Raw genomic sequence first — 10,903 nt, 5'->3', positions numbered from 1 at the left:
TGGGACTACATCAAACTAAAAAGCTTCTGTACAGCAAAGGAAACCATCAACAAAACGAAAAGACAACCTAACAATTGGGAGAAGATATTTGCAAACCATACATCTGATAAGGGCTTAATCTCCAAAATATATAAAGAACTCATGCGTCGCAACAACAAAAAAACTAACAACCCAATTAAAAAATGGGCAAAAGACCTGAACAGACATTTCTCCAAAGAAGATATACAGATGGCCAACAGACACATGAAAAGATGGTCAAAATCACTTAACTATCAGGGAAATGCAAATCAAAACTACAATGAGATATCACCTCACGCCCGTCAGAATGGCTATAATTAACAAGACAGGAAACACCATGTGTTGGTGAGGATGTGGAGAGAAGGGAACTCTCATACACTGCTGGTGGGAGTGCAAACTGGTGCAGCCACTATGGAAAACAGTATGGAGATTCCTCAAAAAATCAAGGATAGAACTACCATATGATCCAGCTATTCCACTGTTGGGTATTTATCCAAAGAACTTGAAAACACCAATTTGTAAAGGTACATGCACCCCTGTGTTCATTGCAGTGTTATTCACAATGGCCAAGACTTGGAAGCAACCTAAGTGCCCATCAAGGGACGAATGGATAAAGAAGATGTGGTATATATACACAATGGAATACTACTCAGGCATAAGAAACGATGAAATCCAGCCATTTGTGACAACATGGATGGACATTGAGGGTATAATGCAAAGTGAAATAAGTCAGAGGGAGAAGGTCAAATACCACATGATTTCCTTCATTAAGTAGTAGACAATAACAACAATAAACAAACACATAGAGACAGAGATTGGATTGGTGGTTACCAGAGGGGAAGGGGGAGGGAGGAGGGTGAAAGGGATAATTCGGTACATGTGTGGGGTGATGGGTTGTAATTAGTATTTGGGTGGTGAACATGATGTAATCTATGCAGAAATAGAAGTTAATGATGTACACCTGAAATTTTTACAATGTTATAAACCAATGTTACTGCAATAAACAAAAAATTAAAAAAAAAAAGTTCCTTAAGTATTCTAAATATTAATCCCTTATCAGATATATGATTTGCAAATATTTTCTCCCATTCCTTAGTTGCCTTATTACTCTGTTGTTTCCTTTGATGTGCAAAAGTTTTAAAATTTGATGTAGTCCCATTTGTCTAATTTTGCTTTTGTTGCCTATGCCTGCAGTGTCATATCCAAGAAAATCATTGCCAAATCTAATGTCCTGAAGCTTTTCCCTTATGTTTTCTTCTAGGAGTTTTATAGTTTTAGATCTTATGTTTGGGTGTTTAATCCATTTTGAGTTAATTCTTATATATGCATTCTTTTGCATGTGGATGTCCAGTTTTCCCAACACCATTTGTTGAAGAGACTGCCATTTCCCCAGTGTGTAGTCTTGGCAACCGTCAAAGATCATTTAGCCATATACTCAAGAGTTTATTTCTAGTTCTCTATTCTGTCCCATCGGTCTATATATCTGTCTGTATGCCAGTACCACACTGTCTTGATTACTGTTGTTTTGTAGTATGTTTTGAAATCTGGAAGTGTGAGGTCTCCAACTTTTTTCTTCTTTTTCAAGATTGTTTGGGCTATTCAGGGCCAATAATACATTTTTTTTTTAAATTTGTTTTCCCCCCAAAGCCCCACTAGATAGCTGTATGTCATAGATGCACATCCTTCTACTTGCTGTATGTGGGACGCAGCCTCAGCATGGCCGGAGAAGCGGTGCGTCGGTGTGCGCCCGGGATCCGAACCTGGGCCGCCAGCAGCAGAGCGCGCACACTTAACCGCTAAGCCACGGGGCCAGCCCCAATAATACATTTTTAAAGAGAAAAATAATATCTCGTTTTAATGTGAATTTCCGTGATGAATAGAGGGGTTCTGAGAATTCTTTCATATGTTTATTGTCATCTGGGTTTTCTCTTCAGCAAATTGCAGGTTTTATTCTTGGCCCATTTTTCTTCTGAATTGTCTTTCTCTTACTTATTGATTTGTAGAAATTCTTTATATATTCTGATACTAATCATTTGTTATATATGTGGCAGATATCTTTTCCAAGTCTGTTGCTTGTCTTTGAACATTATTTATAGAGGGTTTATTTTTTTTTAACACAGAAATTTAAATTACTGATTCAGTCAAATTTATCAATCTTTTTTTTTTTTCTTTTTTTAAATTTTTTTGTGAGGAAGGGCGGCCCTGAGCTAACATCTGCCAATCCTCCTCTTTTTGCTGAGGAAGACTGGCCCTGGGCTAACACCCGTGCCCATCTTCCTCCACTTTATATGGGATGCCGCCACAGCATGGCTTGACAAGCGGTGCGTTGGTACACGCCTGGGATCCGAACCGGTGAACCCCGGGCCACCGCAGCAGAGCAGACGCACTTAACCACTATGCCACTGGCCCAGCTCCTGTGAATTGATATATTTAAAATGCTGAGTCTTCTCTTGCATGAACATGGTATATATTTCTCCATTTATTCAAGTTTTCTTTTTATATCCCTCATTAAAACATTATAATTTTCTCCATAAAATACTTGCACATTTTTATTAGTCTTTAGGTATTTACAGTTTGTTTCTGTTGCGAATGTTATCTTCTATTTTATTACCTTTTCTAATTGGTTAATTAGAATGTTGCTCTTGTATCCGGCAATCTTGCTAAACTCTATCACTAGTTCTAATAGTTTTTTACTTGATTCTGTTGGATTTCCTCACATCCTTGGCAACCCTAGCCCACTGTCATTGCCAAATTTTGATTTTTGCCAATCTGTTGGTGGAAATGTTATTTCATTATTGTTTTGCCTTTCCTTCATCATTAGTGAAGTTGAATATCTTTTCATATTTATTGGCTATTGTATCTTCCTCTTCTGTGAATTAATTGACTGTTTATCTTTTACCCATTTTTCTTTTGGATCATCTTGTTTACTGGCTGATTTGCAGGAATTCCACACATATTCTCAACACTAATGAAATTTACTGTTTTTATGTAGTCAGATTTATCCATTTTCTCCCTTTATGAATTGTGCTTTTTGTGCCTAAGAAATCTTGTTCACCCATTACAATGTCTTTCTGTTCTCATCTTCAATTAAATTACCCTTGTCGAGAACACTAATGAGCTCCACATTTCCACACCCAATGAGACCAATTTTACTCAACATCTCGGCAGCATCTGACACTGTTGTCCTTTCCATCCTTTCAATTAACACTCTCTTCCTTTAGCCTCCAGGACACCGTACACTACTAATTTTTCAATCTTGCTTCATTGGCTTCACTTTATCAATTTCCTTTTTTTAATTAATTAATTAATTTATTTATTTATTATTTTTTATTTTTTTTGTGAGGAAGATCAGCCCTAACATCCATGCCAATCCTCCTCTTTTTGCTGAGGAAGACCGGCCCTGGGTTAACATCCGTGCCCATCCTCCTCCACTTTATATGGGACGCTGCCACAGCACAGCCTGACACGTGGTGCGTTGGTGCGCTCCCGGGATCCAAACCTGGGCCGCCAGCAGCGGAGCGTGCACACTTAACCGCTATGCCACAGGGCTGGCCCCTATCAATTTCCTTTGATGTTTCCTCTTTTTCTTCTCAGTCTGAAAATGTTAGATGTCCTCAAGACTTGTCCTGGGTCCTCTTCTCTTTACTTTCTATTCTCTTAGGTGATGATCTACTCCCTTGGCTTTAATTATCATGTATATACAGATGACACCAGCATTTATTACTCTAGCCCAAACTCTCTTCTGAGCTCATGATACATTTACTCACCTACTTGACATCTTCACCAGGATATCTCACATATATCTCAAATTAAGTATGTCCAAAAATAAAACTCTTCTTCACATTGAGAAATTTAAAAAATATTTTCAAGTATAAGGAATAATATAACAAACACCCATATTTCTACCACTACAACATTGTGTTGTATTTGCTTCAGGTCTTTATTTCCTGATGTATATATGTAAATATACATGTACACACAAAATTTACATATATTCTCCTTTAAACACATGTAAATAAAATAGAACAGAGCTAAAACTCCTCTTGACCTCAACTCTCAGTCCCAGATTCTTTCCTTCCTCCCTAGAGGCAACCGTGATCCTAAATTCCATATGTATATTAGTGTCCATTTTAATACATTTATATTAATAGATGAATTCATAAACAATATAAAACACAATTTTTTGTGTGGTTTTAAAACTTTACACATTCTGTACATATTATTTCCTTAAGTACATGTTCAAGAGTTTCTCTGGGGTCTGTATTTAGAATTAGAACTGCTGAGTTTCAGAATATATGGATTTTCAATTTTATTAGATACCATCAAATTCCTCTATAAAGAGACTGATCCAATTTCCATTTTCATCCACAATATATGTGAAAGTAGCAATATTTTCTATTGTTAGACTTTCATTTTTGCCAATCTGATGGTGAAAAATGGGATCTCAGTGTTGTTTTAACTTGCATTTCCCTATTATCCAGTGAAAATGAGTATCTTTTTCTATAGTTACTTGCCATTTGGGTTTCCTTCTGTTTTACTGTCTATTCATATACTTTGCTTATTTTCTTTAGGGTTGTCTTCTTCTTAATGATTTGTAGGAATTTCTCATGTGAGGTAACATGTATCCTTTGTCTGTTATATAAGTTACAAAATACTTGCCCGCAAATCTGTTTTCTTTTAACTTTGCTTATAAGGTCTTCTATTACACAGAAGTTAAAATTCTGATGCAGTAAATTTATCAATCTAATCTTTTTCTTTATGGTTTGTTTTGTGTCTTTAAAAAATATTTCCAAACCAAGGTCCTAAATTTTCTTTAAAGAATTTTACAATTTCCAAAACAAAGCTCTTGATAGCACGCTTCCATCCTCTACTTGCTTCTCCTACATTTTTCCCACCTCAGTAAATGGTGCCGCCATCCACCCAGATGCAACACCTGAAATGTAGGCGTCATCTACTATTCCTTCCTCACCCTTTTGCCCTACATCTAATGCATTTCCAACTCCTGTCAATTCCAACTCCAGATCCATCCACTTCTCCATCACACTGCCACCACTCTTCTTCCAAGCTCCAGAATCTTGCACCCAGGTAATTCTCCACAGAATAACTGGACTGATTTTTTTGAAAATATACACCATCCTACAAGTAAATAAGAAAAGATAACAAATCCAATAGAAAAAGTGGCAAAGAACATAAACACAGTTTTCGGAAAAGAAAATACAGATGGCTCTTTTTTTAAAAATTTTTTTTCCCCACAAAGCCCCAGTAGATAGTTGTATGTCATAGTTGCACATCCTTCTAGTTGCTGCACGTGGGATGTGGCCTCAGCATGGCCAGAGAACTGGTGCGTCGGTGCGCACCCGGGATCCGAACCCAGGTCGCCAGTAGCAGAGCACGCACACTTAACCGCTAAGCCACGGGGCCCACTCCCAGATGGCTCTTAAACATGTGAAAAGATTCTATTCTCTAAGAGAAATGTAAATGAAAATTACTCTGAGACATCATCAGCAAGGATCTAAAAGACTGATGACACACTAAGTTGGCAAGTGTGTAGGCAAACAGGCATCATACATTGCCCAAAGAACATAAATTGGTGCAAATTCTATGAACAATTTTGCAACATTTACCAAGATTATAAATGCACATAGCCTCCAACCCAGAAATTCCACCTCTAGAAATTAATCCTACAATATGTGCAAATCCTAGCACATGTGCAAAGTGAAATATTGATATTCATTGCAGTAGTCATACTGGCAAACACTGGAAACAATTTAAATGTCCATTAAGAGCAAACTTGTTAAATAAATTATGGTCCATCTATACAATGGATACTATAATGGACAGACTCCAAGATGGCCCCCGATCATCTCTGCCTCTTGGTACTCATGCCCAGTGTAATCCCCTCCCCTTCACTGTGGGTGGGACATGTGGCTTCCTTCTAATATACAGAATGTGGCAACAGTGACAGGATGTGGCTTCCATGATTACATTACATAAGGTAATAATTTTTCTTGTTAGCAGACTCTCTGCCTTGCTGACTTTGATGAAGCCAGCTGCTATGTTATGAGTTACCCCATGAAGAGGCCCATATGGCAAAGAATTGTGGGTGGCCTCCGCCCAACAGTCAGCAAGAACCTGAGGCCCTCAGTCCTACAGCCTATGAAGAATTGAATTCCGCCCACAACCATGTGAGTGTGAAAGTAGATCCTTTCCCAGTTGAACCTTGAGATGAGACCACAGCTCCAGGTGACACCTTGATTGCAGCCTGTGAGAGACCCTGAAGCAGAAGACGTAGATAAGCTATGCATGGACTCCTGACATACAGAAATTGTGAGATAATAAATGTATTGTTGGGGCTGGCCCAGTGGCATAGTGGTTAAGTCTGCGAGCTCCGCTTTGGCGGTCCAGGGTTTGCAGGTTTGGATCCCGGGTGCAGACCTACACACCGCTTGTCAAGCCATGCTGTGGTGGTGTCCCATATAAAGTAGAGGAAGATGGGCACGGATGTTAGCCCAGGGACAATCTTTCTCAGCAAAAAGAGGACGATTGGCAACGGATGTTAGCTCAGGGCTGATCTTCCTCACACACACACGCACACACGAATGTATTGTTTTTGGCCACGAAGTTTGTTATACAGCAATAGATAACTAATACAGCTCCTATGCAGCTGTTAAAAGAATGATGCAATTTTTTATGTACTGATGATAGAATGAACTTCAAAATATACTCATTAAAAATAAATAAAAAGTCATAACAGTGTGTATCATTTATGTGTATATAAATACTTGTCTATGCATAGAATATCTCTGGTATCTCTGGAATGATACACAAGATATTGATAGCAATGGTTCCCTCTTGGTAGGGGAACTGGTTGGCTGGGGACCTTTTAAATTTTGCTCCACGTACATGAAAATGTCACTCAGGAAATTTTAAACTCTTTGGTCCCATTTGATGTAAAATAAAATTCAACTCCTTACAATGGCCCAAAAGACCCTGCATGACTTGGGCCCTGCCTACTTCTCCAACCTCAACCCAAACCACTCTTCCTGGCTCTTATGATCCTCTAGCCACTAGAATATAAATTCCTTGAGGGAAGGAATATACTCTTTCTTGTTCACCTTTTGATCTTCAGCACCTAGCACAGTGCATAACACTCAACAGGAATTCAGTGAATTTTTTTTGGAAGCAATAATTAACGAATTTGATTTTCAAAGTCTTAGGAAGGATTAAACGAGTTAATGCCTAATGGGAAACAAAAGAAAAAATAAACAAATGGGACATCAGACTAAAGAGCTTCTGCAAGGCAAAGGAAACCATGAACAAAACGAAAAGACAAGCCACCAACTGGGAGAAAGTATTTGTAAATCATATATCCAACAAAGGGTTAATTTCCAAAATATATAAAGAACTCATACAACTCAACAACAAAAACAAACAACTCGATCAAAATATGGGCAGAAGATATGAACAGACATTTTTCCAAAGAAGATATACAGATGGCCAACAGGTACACGAAAAGATGTTCAACATCACTAATCATTAGGGAAATGCAAATCAAAACTACAATGAGATATCACCTTATACCTGTTAGAATGGCTATAATTACCAAGACGGGATAACAAATGTTGGAGAGGATGTGGAGAAAAGGGAACCCTCATACACTGCTGGTGGGAATGCAAACTGGAGCAGCCACTATGGAAAACAGTATAGAGAGTTCTCAAAAAATTAAAAACAGAAATACCATATGACCCAGCTATACCACTACTGGGTATTTATCCAAAGAACTTGAAATCAACAGTTCAAAGAGACTTATGCACCCCTATGATCATCACAGCATTATTCACAATAGCCAAGACATGGAAGCAACCTAAGTGCCCATCAATTGATGAATGGATAAAGAAGATGTGGTATGTATGTATATGATAGAATACTACTCAGCCATAAAAAAAGACAAAATTGTCCCATTTGCAACATGGATGGACCCTATCAAGTGAAATAAGCCAGACAAAGACAAACACCACTTGATTTCACTCATATGTGGAAGATAAACAAACACGTGGACAAAGAGAACCAATCAGTGGTTACCAGAGGGGAAGGGGGCTGGAGGGTGGGCAAAAGCGGTAAAGGGGCACATATATCTACTGATGGATAAAAATTAAACTATTGGTGGTGAGCATGATGCAGTCTATACAGAAACTGATAAATAATAATGTACACCTGAAATTTCACAATGTTATAAACCATTATGACCTCAAAAAAATATATTAATAAAGTTAAAATGGATACTCAATTCAATTATTTAAAAACTATTAACTGTGTTTGGAACAACTTGAATATGTGAATCTACTTTCTTAGCTGTAAATTTTATGAAATCTAAATAGAGATCAAAATTTTTTTTCTTTTTGTGAGGAAGATCAGCCCTGAGCTAACATCTGCCAATCCTCCTCTTTTTGCTGAGGAAGACTGGCCGTGGGCTAACATCCATGCCCATCTTCCTCCACTTTATATGGGACGCCGCCACGTCATGGCTTGACAAGCAGTGCGTCGGTGTGCGCCTGGGATCCGAACCGGCGAACCCCGGGCCGCCACAGCGGAGCACGCGCACCCCCCCTGCTTGCGCCACCGGGCCGGCCCCAAGATCAAATATTTCTGATGAAAATTAGCATCTGAATTGAGATGTGCTGTAAAGTATAAAAAACCAGGCCAGATTTGGAAGACTTAGTTCATGCTCATCACTTTTTCTTTTTTTTTTTTGGCGAGGAAGATCAGCCTTGAGCCAACATCCATGCCAATCCTCCCCTTTGGAAGACTTAGTTCAGAAAAGAAGTAAAATATCTCAATAATATTTTATATTGATTACATGTTGAAATGATGTTTTAGATATTGTCTAAATAAAATGTATTATTAAAAAAAAGCATTCATGCTTAGCACAGTACTTGGCACATAGTAGGCATTCAACAGAAAGGGACACAATATGGGGCTTTCCCTTCGTGTATCATGTGAAGGGCTGTCATATAAATGGGAACAGAACCTCATTATGTATTGCTTCAGAGACCAACTAGTAATAGAGGAAGAAAAATATTAACTCAGCATTAAATGCCCTGAGAAATAGCTGCACATATGGGAGGGGCTGCTTTGTGAGGTGGTGAACACCCCTCCACTGCCTAATCAGCTATCTGTTCTCTGTCAGGAAAATCATAAACAATAAATCGGCCCTGAGTGCTCTTTGAGAGCCTTTCTAGGACTCCGTGAATCCACGCAGGTGTATCACAGGTCCTGTCCTTTTCCTACTTGTTTTTATTCCTGACTCCTAAGACTGAAAAAAAAATTAGTACATTTACTGACCTTTCTGTGAGACGGGGATGCTGAATATAGGACTTCATTGTGAGAAACTAATGGCTATATTGATTCAAGTTTTTGAGGTTTATAAAATCTTTCTAATCTCAGCTGCCATCGGCATAGTAGTCTGTTTCTTTGCATGGACAAAGGAGTACGAAAAACAGGATAGATGGGTCAAGAGTTGTTTTTTTTTTTTACCACAATCATGCTGGAAGTACAATTTCATCAAACTACTACAAGAGTAAAACATCTTTTTCAAAGGTCATATTTTATTGGAATGTTTTTTTCTCCCATTAACTGGAAACGGAAGTTGTATGGACCATGCATAGGCGGCAATACTCTCTGATACTGAAGTGCTTCCTTCTCAAGGAATATTTTCAGGTAGAAGTCATTAACAAGGAAAACTATTCCAGTGTTGGGCTGGAAAGACAGCGCATCTTCCCAGTAGTTCCCTCCTAGTTCTGACTCTGTCCCTCTACCTGGGGAAGGACACAGTGACCAAGAATACCAAGTTCCTCTTGCCACTCTTTTATTTGTTAAATTTTGGTACACTGCAATTAAATTAAACAGCAGGTAAAAAATGAGTTCTTCATGTATCTTATTTGTTTTAATTTTGATAGTAATCTTAGCTTGTTCTTATTGACTTTCCTTAATTCCAGATTTCAAAACATTTTGAAACAGCACTTTCATTTACTTAGTAACTATTGAAACCTAGGAATTTGTTGTTGAAAACTACCCACATCTCTGCAAAGTTTAAATGAATACAAAGTATAGTGCTTGGGAGAGTCCTGGGCTGTAGGCAGAAGTGTGAGTTCTAGTCTGTGTTGGCACCAACAAGCTATTCTCAGTCTCTGGAGCCACTTCCCTCCTGGTAATATAAGGAGTTAATTGCTTTAAAAAGACTCTATTTGGATTTGAACTCTTAAGTCAAACAAAACCTTACATGACACTTAATATATGAAATAGATCAAAGCATATTAGCTTTTGTGGAAGATGGGACAGGGCCCAGAGCTTCTGAGGCAACTCGCAAGAACCTCTAAGGCTCTGCAGAACGTTCTGGAAATCTCTGCACCAGATAAGCTCTTCCAGTTCTGACATCACATCACTTTCACAGTAACACCCTATAAAGCATAATTAAATTTGGCCTTGTTGAGATGCATCCAAATTCATCTTCTAATTTTTTTTTTTTGGCTTGCACACCAGTTGGCAAAGATGTGAGGAACTACACTGGGTCCCTTGTGACAATGCCGGTACGAGTAAACATTTGGGTTTTAATCATGGCTGTGTGGTGTGCTTCATTCATTCAAATGTGCCAAAAATGGGCTAACAAGACAAGTGTGGTCTCCTGGGGAAAACAGATAAAACAATAAAGTATCACAGCATTAATGGTAGAAGTAGACACCTAGGATGGGAGCACATGGCGGGGGTACTCAGTTCTGGGGGTGGGGGAGAGAAGGTAGAGGGAAAGGATTCATAAAAATATCAAATGATATTTATTGAACACAGTATGTGTCAGGCAGGATTTTAAATTTTTTGTGATCATTTTAGA

The sequence above is a fragment of the Diceros bicornis genome, chromosome 7 (genome assembly GCF_020826845.1).
Source record: "Diceros bicornis minor isolate mBicDic1 chromosome 7, mDicBic1.mat.cur, whole genome shotgun sequence".
Taxonomy (NCBI): Eukaryota; Metazoa; Chordata; class Mammalia; order Perissodactyla; family Rhinocerotidae; genus Diceros; species Diceros bicornis.
This window is presented reverse-complemented; position numbering follows the sequence as displayed.